Source organism: Mustela nivalis (assembly GCF_964662115.1).
Source record: "Mustela nivalis genome assembly, chromosome: 11".
NCBI classification, from domain to species: domain Eukaryota; kingdom Metazoa; phylum Chordata; class Mammalia; order Carnivora; family Mustelidae; genus Mustela; species Mustela nivalis.
Window position 1 is genome coordinate 59,302,590 of NC_139030.1, and position 15,070 is coordinate 59,317,659.

Here is a 15,070-nt window from a genome sequence, read left to right on the forward strand (position 1 = left end):
GCTATAAAACAATTTTAAAAACCCCAAAACAGGTAGAGGGCCAGATTGGCCATCCCTAACTCCAGAGTTTAAAGAAAAAGTCTATAAAAATTCTTTACAGGCCTATCCTTTCAGAAACAAAGATGGAACGATCAGGGGATTTGGAATCCAACCTATATCTGAATCTCAGCTCTATCACTTGATATCTAGAGCCTAGATAGCAAATATCAAATATATTTGATATTGGACAAAGTGATATTGGACAAATCACTTTAACATTTAAGAATCAGTTTAATCATCTGTTAATGGGTATAATACCCACATCATATATAGGAGCTGGTGTGAGTGTATAAACAGATGCTAAATGTTGTGTAAACTGTCAAGCTGTTAGGCATTATAAAGTAAAAATATACAAAAATGCACCATATCTTCCTCTGAGGATTACTTACCAAAAAATTGGGAATTTATTTTCAGTTCCTAAGAAAAGGAAAAATGAAGTAATTTGGAGCAAAGATAGATGTCTTGGATTTCAGTTTTCCTAGGCTGTTAGCATTGTACAATGTTATAATACCACTCAGTTAATAATGTATCTTTCTTTCATCATCTGATCATATTCTGTTCTCAATAGCTCTGCTTTGTCATTTTTTGTTCTCTCTTAATCTTCATTTAAGAGGATCCAATTTTATATATAAAATCATAAGAAGAGAGCAGTGGCTGAAGTACCTTTCATAACAAATGACTGAAAGAGTGGTTGCTTCTTGCTACAATCATATGCTCTATTTTTGATTTCTTAAATTTCAGAACAAGCAATCTCAGCAAATTCAGGGGCTCTCATGACGCTCACAAAATTAAAATGCATAAATTCTTTATATAGCCAGCTTGAAGATATAATATCAATGCCAAAAAATATCAATGCCAAAAAACAGTATGGAGATGGTGGGTAAATATATTAAGTTCTTTAATACTCAGATACTGAGTGAAGACACAAAGCCTTTATTCAGTATCTTCTATCATCTTACCCCATTAAGAAATTCCTTAACTGGGGCGCCTGGGTGGCTCAGTGGGTTAAGCCGCTGCCTTCGGCTCAGGTCATGATCTCGGGGTCCTGGGATCGAGTCCCGCATCGGGCTCTCTGCTCGGAAGGGAGCCTGCTTCCTCCTCTCTCTCTGTCTGCCTCTCTACCTACTTGTGATCTCTGTCAAATAAATAAATAAAATCTTTAAAAAAAAAAAAAAAAAAAGAAATTCCTTAACTACACTTACTATGGTGATCATTTAGCAATATAAACATATACTGAATCACTACACTGTACACCTGAAATAAAATGTTATATGTCAATTAAATCTCAAACTTTTTAAAAAGGAATACCTTCCTTATGTCTATTTTAGGGACATAAAAACAGCAGTTTTCCTAGGATATCTCGGTCAGTAATTTTCTTTTCTTTTTTTTTTAAAGGCTCATTTATTTTAGAGGGAGAGAGCATGCAAGAGCTTGAGCAGGGGGATGGACAGAGGGGGAGGGAAACAGCCTCCCTCCTGAGCACAGAGCCAGACCCAGGGCCACCCAGGGGCCCCTCAGCCAGTCATTTCCAAGCCCAAAGCTCATACATCTAATGGACAGATAGGAAAATACCAAGCTGAGTTAACTCTCTTTTCTCCTTCCAAAAGCAAGAAGCCAATGTGGCAAGAGGATGCTTCTTCTTCTAAAGTGAATGCTTGGTGCAAATGGTCAGCAGACTATTAGGTTCAGTCCAGGGCCTTAAGCACTGGTAAGCGGGTCTGCACCTGCCTCAGAGGTGCCCTCAACCTTAGGAGCTAGGACCATGCCTGCCTGCACGGATCTGAGCAAGGATATGGAGACTGGGTCCCACAGGACAGAAAGGTTAACACAGTTTGCTACAGGAAACCTGAATCTACAGGCAGAGCGAATAAAAGGGATGTGGAGAAGATCACCACAGGCAGGCTCTAGCTATTCCTTGCTCTCCTTGAATCTAAACCTAAACAGTTTAAATCCATATCTGTGACATACATATTTTAAAATACTGTATGTAGAATTAAGATGAAACGTAACAGCACTGGGTAATGAATGTAGAGAGTATCAAACAGGAGATAAAAATACATGATTTGGCAAATCAGCATTTCCTCAGGAGTATACACTAAGTTGAATAACCCCGTGTCTCAGAACAGAACACACTTAGCTGGATAGATTTAACTGAAGAAAGGTGACATTTTCATTGCAAAGGCTGCAGGCTGATGACTCTAGACCCAGCAGCCTTGCAACTCTAGGACAGTGTACAGAAGGGCCTGGATGTCTTCTGGCTCCCTATCCCATCTCAGTCACTTGGCGAAGATTTTTTTGAAATTATTTTTCTTAACATATAATCTGTGAATCATCAGGCTTACACATTTCACAGTGAAGACTTTTTATTACAGAATTACATCAAATTTTAACCATTTCCTTATATTTTGTCCTATTTTTTAAAGACTGTATCTGGCACAGATTCATTTTAAAGAGTTATAATGACATTAGGATAATTGGCTATTATTAATTAGGTCTTTACCATGAACTAGATACTGTACTAATGCTTTCTCTGCATATTATAAATGATAAATACAACCAATATCCAATGAATGGTCTCTATGTGCTAAGCACTTATTCAACTTCTGCAACAGCCCTATACGGTATTATTATTACTCTTATTTTTGAGATTCAGGTCATAAATGTCTAAGATCACACACCTGGTAGGTGGCAGAGAAGGGATATGAAGTTAAGAGGTGTGATTCCAGAGTCAGTGCTCTTTATCACTGTCTTTCAGCCTAACACCACGACCTACAAAGTGTGGCAATGAAATTGATTTCAAGGTGAAGAGGGGAAGATAATAATCTCTGAAAAACAATACAAGCCTAGGTAATCCATCAAAGGTCTCACTGCCCAGCTTGTTACTTAACTCGGATGTGATCGTCTCCTTCAATTTAATAACCGCAACTCATAAGCTCTTCTTTGGCATTATCTAAAGAAGATGGCACTACTGAATGGTCTGAATAGTTTGATGGTCTCAAACAACGAACACAGTTTCTAAAGTTGCAGGCAAGGAGCTGCGGATGGAGAAAATCAAGTTTGCAGTTCTCAGAGATGATCTTTTCCATGGTTTCCATCTGATGAACAGTGCTTTCTATGACATCCAGCACACTTTACAGTGAGACAATAATGCCTTCAGTGGATCTTAATACTCTTGGGATCATAAATAAAAACTCTTAAGTGCAAGTAGAACAAGAAGGGAGAGCCACCTTGCTTCATTTATCTCTCTGGATTTCTCCATTCTGAATTTTCTATGAGGATTTTTGTTTTTTTTAGCTCATTATTGTCAATATATCTGATTGAGAAAGAAGCTAAACAAGTCCCAGGTGAGAATGCACCATAGCAACAGGTTTGCTATGAATTCTTCCGGGAGAATTTCACAGAAGTATTTGATTGCCTATTCACACTCTTGATTACAACACACCGAGCTGTTAAACTAAATTGTATGTCATTAGTGTATTGAAGGAACTTTAAAAAATAAACTACTCCATGTGAAGATATTTTTCACACATACATTCACATTGATATGTGTTTAATTGCATGCAGCCTACTTCTCTTTTATTTGGAAAACAAGAGAGACATCTTTAAACTATTTCAGAACTTGCCAATGTCAGAGTGTTGTAATGTGATAAGTAAGGCATTACCCTCTATCACAGGTAAATATTGATAGTATATAAATATTTGTTTAATGTTTCATTGTTATTACGACAAAATAGAAATTACTGTTCTTAGAATTTCTTCAGGAGTATTAAAGTACCTTGGGCAAAAAATAATTACAGAAAAAACAATCTGACATTAAAACAACCTCAGTCTCAGATTTTACTGAGCCTATGGCTTAGCTGGGATAGCACACTAATAACCTTACCCACCCCCCAAAAAAAAGGCTGCAGAGAAAAGAGTAGTTTATGGCTGTGTTTTATCACAGAATGTCGGCCACCCTACAAATAATGTCAAAATCCAAAGTAAGACGAGATGAAGATACAGATGGCACGGGCAAGACCCATCAAAACCACCAGAAAATCATCTCAAAGCAAATCTAGATGAGACTGAATTATTACCCTCCATCTTCGTGTCTGGATAGAACACATTTAACTAACTTTTCCCACAGTTAACAATACAAAGGGTGCTAGAGAAAGAATAAAGTATTTTACAAACATTCAAAATCAAAAGACTGAAGTGCATTCATGACGAATTATTTTTATACAACCGATTCTGTTACTTATGCTACTAGAGATACCCAATGGTGTGCATCTAATCCAAATTATTTACATTTGGTTTTGCAATGCATGGTATAATATTTCTGTGGAAGATTTGCCTTTCTAATTGCATTTTGCTCTCTTGATAAGATCAGTTTACATGTCCTTAATATACACCTGCTGTTTGGGAAAGGTGGTTGTCCCAGAAGCCTGCTGGGCAGGAGGACAGCTGGCTCACAATTACAAATACACCAGACAGGTTCTAGAGAAAAAAGAAGTGGCCAAACAATCTTAAACCATTAACTTTAGAAACACTTAAAGTTTACATAAGATTGGTTTATGTTACTTGTTTCTTTTCTTCCATTTTTGTTGATGTTGCATTTGACCTTCTTAGAAGATGGGGAAGTACCTTAAACACCTAGGGCACAACTAGAAATTATCATTTCACTAAATAAACATGTACTGATATTTAACCGATTAGACATGGTTTTGAAGCGACAATTTTCTTAGAATCTAATCATGTAATTGGAATATTCAAGACTATTTATCTCAAGCAAGATAAAAAATAAACCAAAATACAATGGAAACATGCAGTGTTGCAAGTATTACTGTGATCTGCCACTTACCATCTTTTTACCATTCTTGTAGATATGGCATTCTGATTTTCCCTACCTTCCCTACGCTTGGACCATGTGAATTTAATATGTTAACAATAGGGCTGGCTAAGCCAAGACCGATGAATAGGAACTTTTAATGAAGATGAAGGATTATTTCTGGAAGTGAGCTAAAGGACAGTGGTTTTTGGTCTAAGAATACAAAGTTTCAAGGAAAAGGCCACTCAAGGTGAGGATGCCAAGGGACTGCTCTACCACAGATTGGATGGGCTGTCTTGGTGGATACTGAAGTCACTTAGAGATGCACAGCAGAAGCTGAGTTTTCAGTGAATGAGGCTAAATAACCAGAAGGCTGCTAAATGATAGTAACGAGAAGGAAAGGGTTATATTCCACGACTTCCAGGTATGGAAGTCTCAAAGGAGCAGGGACTTGTGCAGGGTGCCTATAAGTAAATGATTGGGAATTGAGGAGAAAAATGATCCTACTCCCCAAATTTGAGAGACTCAGAGGTTAACAGAATAATCAGATGTCCCTAGAGAAAATTTTAGGGTATATGGAGTCCCCTTTAGGAGATAAGTAGACGGCTATTAAGGGTAAGAAGTGGGGAAGGAAAGATTTGAGGAGGTTGAGAATGTGGGGTTAGTGGCTGACCACAGAGCAGAGGTTCCAGAGAACACAGAAGAAGAGTTTGGGAGGAAGCATGAGGGAAAATGGGGGTTAGATTGGGCAAGAGAATAAATAGAAAGATGGGGATGGAAGATTGGCAGCTGACAGGATAACCAGACAGGAGCAGACTTCTGGTGTTGAGTGAAATAAAGACAAAGTGAGGTGTGAGAGATGAAGTCCTTAATGCCTCTAGACTAGTACAGAGCAGGAAATTGTGAATTGTTGGCAGAAAGGGAAGGAAAGAGCTGAATACAGCTGTCTTATTGAGCTTCAGGTACAGGGATGGTAGGTGCTCCCGGTTTGAGAGGGTCACAGGCCTCAGGAGGGTGAACTGGCAGTCACCTCTCCCTGGTGTCACAGATCTTATACCTGGCATCACAGCCTGAGAGTTAAGGAGGTCCTGATCCACAGTATGATCAGGTCATGTCTGCACATTACTGGACTATGGAGCCAAAAGAAACCCCCCCCTCCAAATATTCTTACATGGCAGCCCCAACCAGCAACTTCTGTTTCCAAGTTTTGCTGACATACCTAGAAACTATCCTGCAGAGATTACCAAATGTATCACGAGAAGTGAAAAAAAATCAAGGCAGGCAGAAATGAAAGAAGAGTGTTCCAAGCAGAGGGAAGGACAAGTGCAAAGGCCATGAAATGTACTTAGTGTGGGTTACTGAGGAAACCTGGGTATCTGAAGCAGCAAGTGACAAAAAGGAGAAAGCTCGGGTCTGGTCTTTGGAGGTTCTTGTAAAGACATCTGGCTTCTATGCTGAGAATGGAAAATTGCTGGAAAATTTTTGGAGTAAAAGGTGACAGAATCTCTTTTAATATCATCCCTCTGCTGAGACTAGACTAGACAATGATAGGCAGAAACAGGAGGTCTGGTCAGGAGGCTTCCCCAAGTCCAGGCTGCAGCTTGCCAAGGGTGGTGTGCGGACCATGGAGTGGTTGGGCAGTATAGAGAGACAGTAGCTGGCTTCTGGACATATTTTGGTGATAGAAGCCCATGGGTCTTCTTCTGGTTCAAGAACTTTCCTAACTAGTACAGAGTAAGCAGTGGGAAAGAAACATGAGGAAAAGAACATTCATTCCTTAGGTTTCAGCTTCAACACCACCTTTTTAAAAAGACCTTATCTGAACATTCCTTTTAAGTAGGTCCCCCAAGATATTCTCCTTTAATATCCGTTCTTTTCATTTAGAGCACTTCTCAAAATCAATTCATATACATATATATATATATTTTAATTTTGTTTAATGTGTGACTTCCCCCATGAGATTGATTATAAGCCCAGTATGATAAAAGACCATGAAAAAAAGAGATGGGAAGGAAACCATCATTAAATAACAGGATGGATTCTAATTATTAGAATTGCTGAATCTGAGTTACATGAGGATAGGGACCTTGCATTTTAAATTTTTCTTCATTACTATATTCTTACCAGTATTCATATGTTGAAGGAATAAAGGTATAATTATTTGTCAATATACTTTTTAACTGCAAAGTATTGCCTAACAGTGCCATTTAACTACAACCATGTTAAGTTTTAACAACTGAAGTCCACCTCTGATTAAAACAGCCAAGATAATTACAATGTCTTTTAGAGCTCTTTTGTCATATGTATCTGGAATACTCACAAGATAAATATAAATCAAGGTAACATTGTTAAAAATTACTTCTACCTAGACTTAAGAATAACAGGAAGAATTCCTACAAAAAGGAAAAAAGATTCTTAGCTAAAGCAATACATATATATGAAAACCAAGCATCACATTTTTAAAAATCAAGAGTCAAGAAATTACTCAATTCTTTTTTGACAAAAAGGAAAAAAAAAATCTAAAAGTACAATCAAGTATTTCTTCAAGGGGTGCCCAGTGGCTCAATCAGGTAGACTGGATCAAGCCCTGAGTAGGGCTCTGTGCTCAGCAAGGAGTCTGCTTGAGAGTCTTCCTCTCTCTCCCTCTCCCCTCCCCCTCCCCAACTCATGCGCACAGGTGCTCTCTATTTAAATAAAATCTTAAAAAAAAAAAAAAGTATTTTCTCAAATGTTAGATGATTCTTTTTTTTTTTTTTAAAGATTTTATTTATTTATCAGAGAGAGAGGGGAGAGAGCGAGCACAGGCAGACAGAATGGCAGGCAGAGGGAGAAGCAGGCTCCCTGCTGAGCAAGGAGCCCGATGTGGAACTCGATCCCAGGACGCTGGGATCATGACCTGAGCCGAAGGCAGCTGCTTAACCAACTGAGCCACCCAGGCGTCCCAAATGTTAGATGATTCTTAGTAATGACTTGGGATAGATCAAATTGAAATGGAAAATAAAGCAAACATTTATTAAGGGCTAAATGTATAAGGGTCATTGTATTAGTTTCTTTTGTTTGCATTAACAAATTGCCATAAACCTGATGTCTTAAAACAACCAAACTTTTTATCACAGTTCTAAAGTCCAGAATTTAAAGATCGATTTCAGTAGGCCAAAATCAAAATCCAGTAGGGCCATGATACCTGTGGGGAGACTCTAGAGGAGAATCCACTCCTTGCCTCTCATGCTTCTGGTTGCTGAATGTTCCTTGGTCTGTGGTCTCATCACTCCAATATCTGCCTTCACCTTCCTACTGCCATCTGTGCGTTAACTCCCCCTCTGCCTCTCTCTTACAAGGACACTTGTAATGGTATTGGGCCTCACCTGGATAATCTAGGGTAATTTTCCTCTCAAGACCCTTAATCATATCTGTAAAGACATTTTCCAAATAAGGTAACATTTACAGGTCCAGGAATGAGGATGTGATATCGTTAGAGGTGGGGGCCAGGGTCTGGTGGGAGATATGACACAGCATTATTATGCTTACCATAGTCCATACTTGGGCAGTCAAAGATTTGTGTCTGTCCCATGAGCAAAATATGTGGACCCCACCCAACACAATCCTAAATCTCAACCTATATAGATAACATCAACCAGAAGAACCAAATCTCTCATAAACCTCATCTGCCTAAAGTCCTAAATCTCATCATCTAAACATCTAAATCAGGTATGGGTGAGATTCTGGGTATGATCCATCCTGGGGCACAATTCCTCTCCATCTGTTGATCTGTGAAACTAGAAGGCAAGTTATCTGCTTCCAAAATAAGATAGTGAGGCAGGCATAAAATAACAGCTATGACATCCCCCACTCTACAAGGTAGAAAACAGAAGTCATGTAGCCCAAGTAATTTCACAATCCAGTGGGGCAAGGTTTCAAGGCCTGTAAGTAATACTCCATAGCTTGAGGCTCTACCCTTGGAGTCATTTTTCCTTTTTCTTAAGGGGTAGCACATATTTGCACCTGAGTAGTTTTATAAGGCTGTTTTCTGCCTATAGAATTTTGGAAGTCCAACAGCCTTCTTACATTTCATCCTGTCTCTGTGCTTTCAAAAGTCAAGTTGGCATTGTTTCTGCTGATTTAACAGTCTGAAAAACCATGTGGGTCTCTTTTGTATTCATGCCATTAAACATGAGAGTCCACTACAGATCTTTCCTGGAAAATCCCATCTCTGTTCCTGTTTCCTGTTGAGATGGTTGAGGGGATCCATGAGTCACACACCTAATTCTGTCAGCACTAAAGACTGTCTAGTTACACCTTTGGCCTTCTCTCCAGAGCACACTTTCCAAACAATAAATTTCCTAATTTTAGTGTCTTTGCAATCTGGATACACTGGAAATTTTCCAGATCATCAAGCCGTAGCTCATTTCTGTCCTGAGAGTTTTCTCCTCAATTTCTATCTTTCCTCTCACATTTCACCATGAGCAGGAAGAAGAAACAAGGCTGTACCTATAGCATTTTGGCTGGAAGTCTTTTCAGCTAAATATCCAAGTTCATTGCTTACATGCTTTCTACACAACTCTGGTAGCCAATTTAGCTAAGTTTTCTCCCACTATTCCTCTAGTCTCCAACTGTATCTTCCTCATTTCCTTCTGAGCTGTCACCAGAAGCACCTTCAAAGTCCCTCTTTCTTTTTTTTTTTTTTTAAGATTTTATTTATTTATTTATTTGACAGATTAGAAGAAGGCAGAGAGGCAGGAAGAGAGAGAGGGGGAAGCAGGCTCCCTGGGATCATGACCTGAGCCGAAGGCAGAGCTTTAAGCCACTGAGCCACCCAGGCGCCCCCAAAGTCCCTCTTTCTAACCAGAGTGTGTTTAAGGCAATCTAGGCCTTTTCTAGGATATGCCTCAAATTTCTTCCAGCCTCTACCCACTGTCCGATTCCCAAGTCACTTTCACATTTAGGTATTCGTTACATCAGCATTCCACCTCCTAGTATCAAAACCTGTCCTAGGCCTACTGTAACAAACCATCACAGATCGGGTAGATTGTAACAACAGAAATTCATACTGCCACGGTTCTGGAGACCAGAAACTTGAAATTAGTTTCACTTGGCTTTGGCTGACATCATGGTTGTAAAATGGGATATACTCATTCCAGAAGTTGAAGGGAAGAATATGTTCTTGGCCCCTTACAGCCTCTGGGGGCTGGTGGCGTACCAGGCTTGTAGGCACAACGCTGCAATTTCTATCTCCACCTTTACATTGCTTTCTCCTCTGTACATTGTCAAATCGCCCTATCTCTCTCTTTCATGGACAGTCTGAAGGCATTTAGAGCTGACCTGAATAATCCACGATAATCTCCTACCCTCAAGGCCTTTAATTACATCCATCAAGATCTCTTTTCCAAATAACCTTACAGGCAACAAATACTGGGACTCATGTCTTTGGAGAGGGGATCATTATTTTGCCCACCATACTCACACTTTAGAGGCACAGCATATTAATTTACCATAACTCTATTATGTCTATAAAGAAGTAGTAAAATTGAATTTGGCTCTTTCAAAGTGACCATTTGTTACTTAATACTGCAATAAAAAGCTGCAAAAATTACTTTTCTAATGCTATTACGTTAATGTGAAACACTTCTTCTGATTTTTCCATTTACAGATAAGTGTAATTAACTTTGCAAACATAATTTTTAAATGAAGTTGACAGTACAGCTAAATACAGTAAGCACTGGTAAATTAGCAAATATAAATAGTTGCAAAAATAAAAAAAAAAACTTCCGCAGAAAGTCGAAAGACTTTAGGAACAGATCAGGAAACTACTCTTTAGGAAAATATTTTCTTCCTTTAGGAGTGGCTAAGTAAGTAGCTGACATCTCTCTTTTAAAACTTATTCAGGTTATACTTTGACACTTTGGGATAAAGAATGGCCAAGGGTGATCAAATACCGATGGGTGAACAATGGCTGGGATAGTTCTGGTAGGGCAGCAGGCACCCAGTCCTTGCCAATTTGATCAGTTACCATAGGAGTGACTTCACAGCCAAGAAATTAGTTTCCCAGCTGTTTGCTGCTATCAGAGAGAAGGGAAGACTCAGAAGTACTGGTAGTGTTAAACAAATTAATGCCTTTTCTTCAACCTAGAAGCAAGCAATTTGCAATTTTCCCTCTAGAGCTATTAACTACCAAATGAAAATTGTGTCCTTATTAATAGTTTTAAATGTTTTGGTAAAGTTAACCCGAAGGTCACAAGTCTGGTGCAAATTTGAACACCAAGAAAGGATATTGTTCTTTTTCATTTAAGCCTAGAGAGCAAACCAGAGTTATGTTAGAGAATGACCATTATTATTTATTTAGTAAATAACCAAAGTAACTTCATTTGTAAAATGTTATTCTAAAAGACAGTGATTCAAGCAAATCACTTTGAGTATAGAGATGTATTTTGATGTAAAGAAGCATAAATAAGCAGCAAAGCAACCTAATCTGTTTTCTCCGCTACTCCCGGGTTGGTTAGCCCCTGAGATCCCCATTAGGGCGTGCCATTTGTTTCCCAGAAGCTTATATGCTTTCTCATAAAGTACTTATTTTGTAAACTTAAACTAACAAAACAAACAATAAATGTTGAATACTTAAAATATAAATGCCCAGTCCTGCACAAACGTAAAAAATCCACAGGTTGGGGTGCCTGGGTGGCTCAGTGGGTTAAAGCTTCTGCCTTCGGCTCAGGTCATGATCCCAGGGTCCTGGGATCCAGCCCCGCGTCGGGCTCTCTGCTCAGCAGGGAGCCTGCTTCTCCCTCTCTCTCTGCCTGCTTCTCTGCCTACTTGTGATCTCTGTCAAATTAATAAATAAAATCTTTAAAAAAAAAAATCTACAGGTGGAGGACACTAGTGGTAAGAGCAGTGCTTTTCACTGAAACACAGAGTGCCAGAAATTCTCCATTGGGTCTGACTGAGAAGCAGACAGACTCAGTGACCCTAACTGCAAAGGTCTTACACAGAAGCTAAGCTGCCACCCTTAGAGACAGTGCAAAGAGAAGGACCAGAGATCACCCCATTAGGGTCACAGCGGCAGTTGGCAAGTGCTTATTGGGTCACACTGTGTGTGTCCAAAGACTCTAAACATTCCAACTACCTTTTGGAAACCTTTCTACAGAACATCTTCTGGGGTGATGGCAACGTTCTATATTTTGATTGTGGTTCCATGGCTGTTTTCATTGGTCAAAACTCATAGAACTACTCACTGAAAGGGTACATTTCATTTCATGTACATAATACCTCAATAAACTTGCGTTAAAAACATTAACACACACCCTTCTATTCTCTTTTTATGAAGGTATGACATTCTAATGTACAGGTGCCTTTCTCACGTTTCTGGCAATACCACTGTAGAGTCATTCCCTAATCTACCTGATGCACATTATATTTTAGGCAACATCTCCCCTCATTAGTAGATTCTTCAATTTAACTTCTCCTGGGAAACAGAATAATTTTTTCTTGAGAGATCTACAAATAGAACTTTGGAACAGAGCCACAGAAAGGGCCTCTGGAAAGTGAGATTTTGGTCCTCTATGTGAGTCTAACCCTTCTGGTGTCTTCTCCAAGATGTTGGAATGATACTTAACTACCATTAGCTATGCTGCTCTAAAGTAAAATATTACTTACATTAGCTTGAATCATTTTAGAACCCTTTAAAAAATCATAACCATTTATATTAGTCATACTTGTAAGTACTTTTCTTTTTTTTTTTTTTAAGATTTTATTTATTTATTTGACAGAGAGAAATCACAAGTAGTCAGAGAGGCAGGCAGAGAGAGAGAGGGAAGCAGGCTCCCTGCTGAGCAGAGAGCCCGATGCGGAACTCGATCCCAGGACCCTGAGATCATGACCTGAGCTGAAGGTAGCAGCTTAACCCACTGAGCCACCCAGGCGCCCCTTGTAAGTACTTTTCATAACTAGATATTCTGTTTCTGTAAACTCATACAATTTTTTAAACTAATGATTGAAAGAAAGTTTTATCAAAATAGCTGCTAGATCTTCTATAAAATAGTTGTAATTAAATTGAGAAAACTTTCTAATTCTAAATTTTGTTAAAAATTGCAAATATGGGCATTGGAATATTAACTCTTTCCAAACTGATTAACACTAAATATGAAAATACTGCACTATAAAGCAAATATCATTCTCAATGGAGAAAAAGTGAGAGCTTTTTCCCGAAGGTCAGGAACATGACAGGGATCCCCACTCTTACCACTGTTGTTCAACACAGTGCTGGGGGTCCTAGCACCAACAGTCAGACAACAAAAAGAAATAAAAGGCATTCAAATTGGCAAAGAAGGAGTCAAACTCTCAGTCTTTGCAGAGGATGTGATACTTTCGGTGGAAAAACCGAAAGACCCCACCCCAAAACTGCTAGAACTCAGAGCAATTCAGCAATGAGGCAGGTATAGAAATCACTTGCATTTCTATACCCTAATGATGAGACTGAAGAAAGAGAAATTAAGGAATTGATCCCATTTACAACTACATGAAAACCTGTAAGATACCCAGGAATAAACCTAATCAAAGAGGTAAAGGATCTGTACTCTAAAAACTACAGAACACTTATTAAAAAAAAAAAAAATGAGGAAGATAGAAAGAGATGGAAAAATATTCCATGCTCATGGACTGGAAGAATAAATATTGTTAAAATGTCTATGCTACCCAGAGCAATCAACATATTCAATGCAATCCCTATCAAAATACCATCAACATTTTTCACAGAGCTGGAATAAATAATCCTAAAATCTGTATGGAACCAGAAAAAAGACCCCGAATAGCCAAAGGAATGTTGAAAAAGAAAACCAAAGCTTGGTGCATCACAGTGCCCAACTTCAAGCTATATTACAAATCTGTGATCATCAAGACAGCACAGTACTGGCACAAAAACAGACACACAGATCAATGGAATAGAATAGAGAATTCAGAAATGGACCCTCAATGCTATGGTCAACTAATCTTTGACAAAGCAGGAAAAAATATCCAATGGAAAAAGAACAGTCTCTTCAATCAATGGTGTTGGGAAAATTGGACAGCTACATGCAGAAGAATGAATCTTGACCGTTCTCTTCTACCATACCCAAAGATAAACTCAAAATGGATGAATAATCTAAATGTGAGAGAGAAATACATCAACTCAGAGGAGAACATAGGCAGCAACCTCTTTGGCCTCAGCCACAGAAACTTTTTGCTAGACACATGCTCAAATGCAAGAGAGACAAAAGAAAAAATGAACTTTAGGGATTTTGTCAAGATAAAAAGCTTTTACACAGCAAAGGAAACAGTCAATACAATTAAAAGGCAACCTACAGAATAGAAGAGGATGTTTACAAATGACATAGCAGATAAAGGGCTAGTATCCAAGATCTATAAAGAACTTATCAAAGTCAATACCCAAAAATCAAATAATCCAGTTAAGAAATGGGCAGAAGACATGAACAGTAATCTCTCTAAAGAAGACATACAGATGGCCAACAGACACATGAACAAATGCTCCACATCATTCACCATCAGGGAACCATAAATCAAAAACACAATGAGATACCACCTTATACCAGTTAGGATGACTGAAATTAACAAGTCAGGAAACAACTGTTGGCAAGGATGTGGAGAAAGGGGAACCTTCTTATACTGCTGGTGGGAATGCAAGCTGGTGTAGCTACTGTAGAAAAGAGTATGGAGGTTCCTCAAGAAGTTAACAATAGAGTTACTCTATGACCCAGCAATTGCACTACTGGGTATTTACCCCAAAGATACAGATGTGAAATTAAGGGGCACCTGCACCCCAATGTTCACAGCATCAATGCCCACAATAGCCAAACTGTGGAAGGAGCCAAGATGTCCTTCAACAGATGAATGGATAAAGAAGATATGATCTGTCTATCCATCCATCCACCCATCTTTCCATCCATCCATCCATCCAATGGAATATTATGCAGCCATCAGAAAGGATGAATAAATACATTTTAATCAACATGGATAGAGGGAATTATGCTAAGTGAGATAAGTCAGTCCAAGAAAGACAATTTTCATATGGTTTCACTCTAGGTGGAATATAAAAAACAATGCAGAGGACCATAAGGGAAGGGAGGGAAAACTAAATGGGAAGAAATCAGAGAGGGAGACAAACCATGAGAGACTCTTAACTATGGGAAACAAACTGAGGGTTGCTGAAGGGGAGGTGTGTGGGGGGATGGGTAACTG

General features: G+C 38.8%; 1 protein-coding gene across 24 annotated transcripts in view; it reads right to left on the reverse strand.

Annotated features, from left to right (window-relative positions):
* The window catches only part of PKP4 (plakophilin 4), a 245,733-nt gene that overhangs the window by 125,691 nt on the left and 104,972 nt on the right, over window positions 1-15,070 (reverse strand). The window lies entirely within an intron of this gene.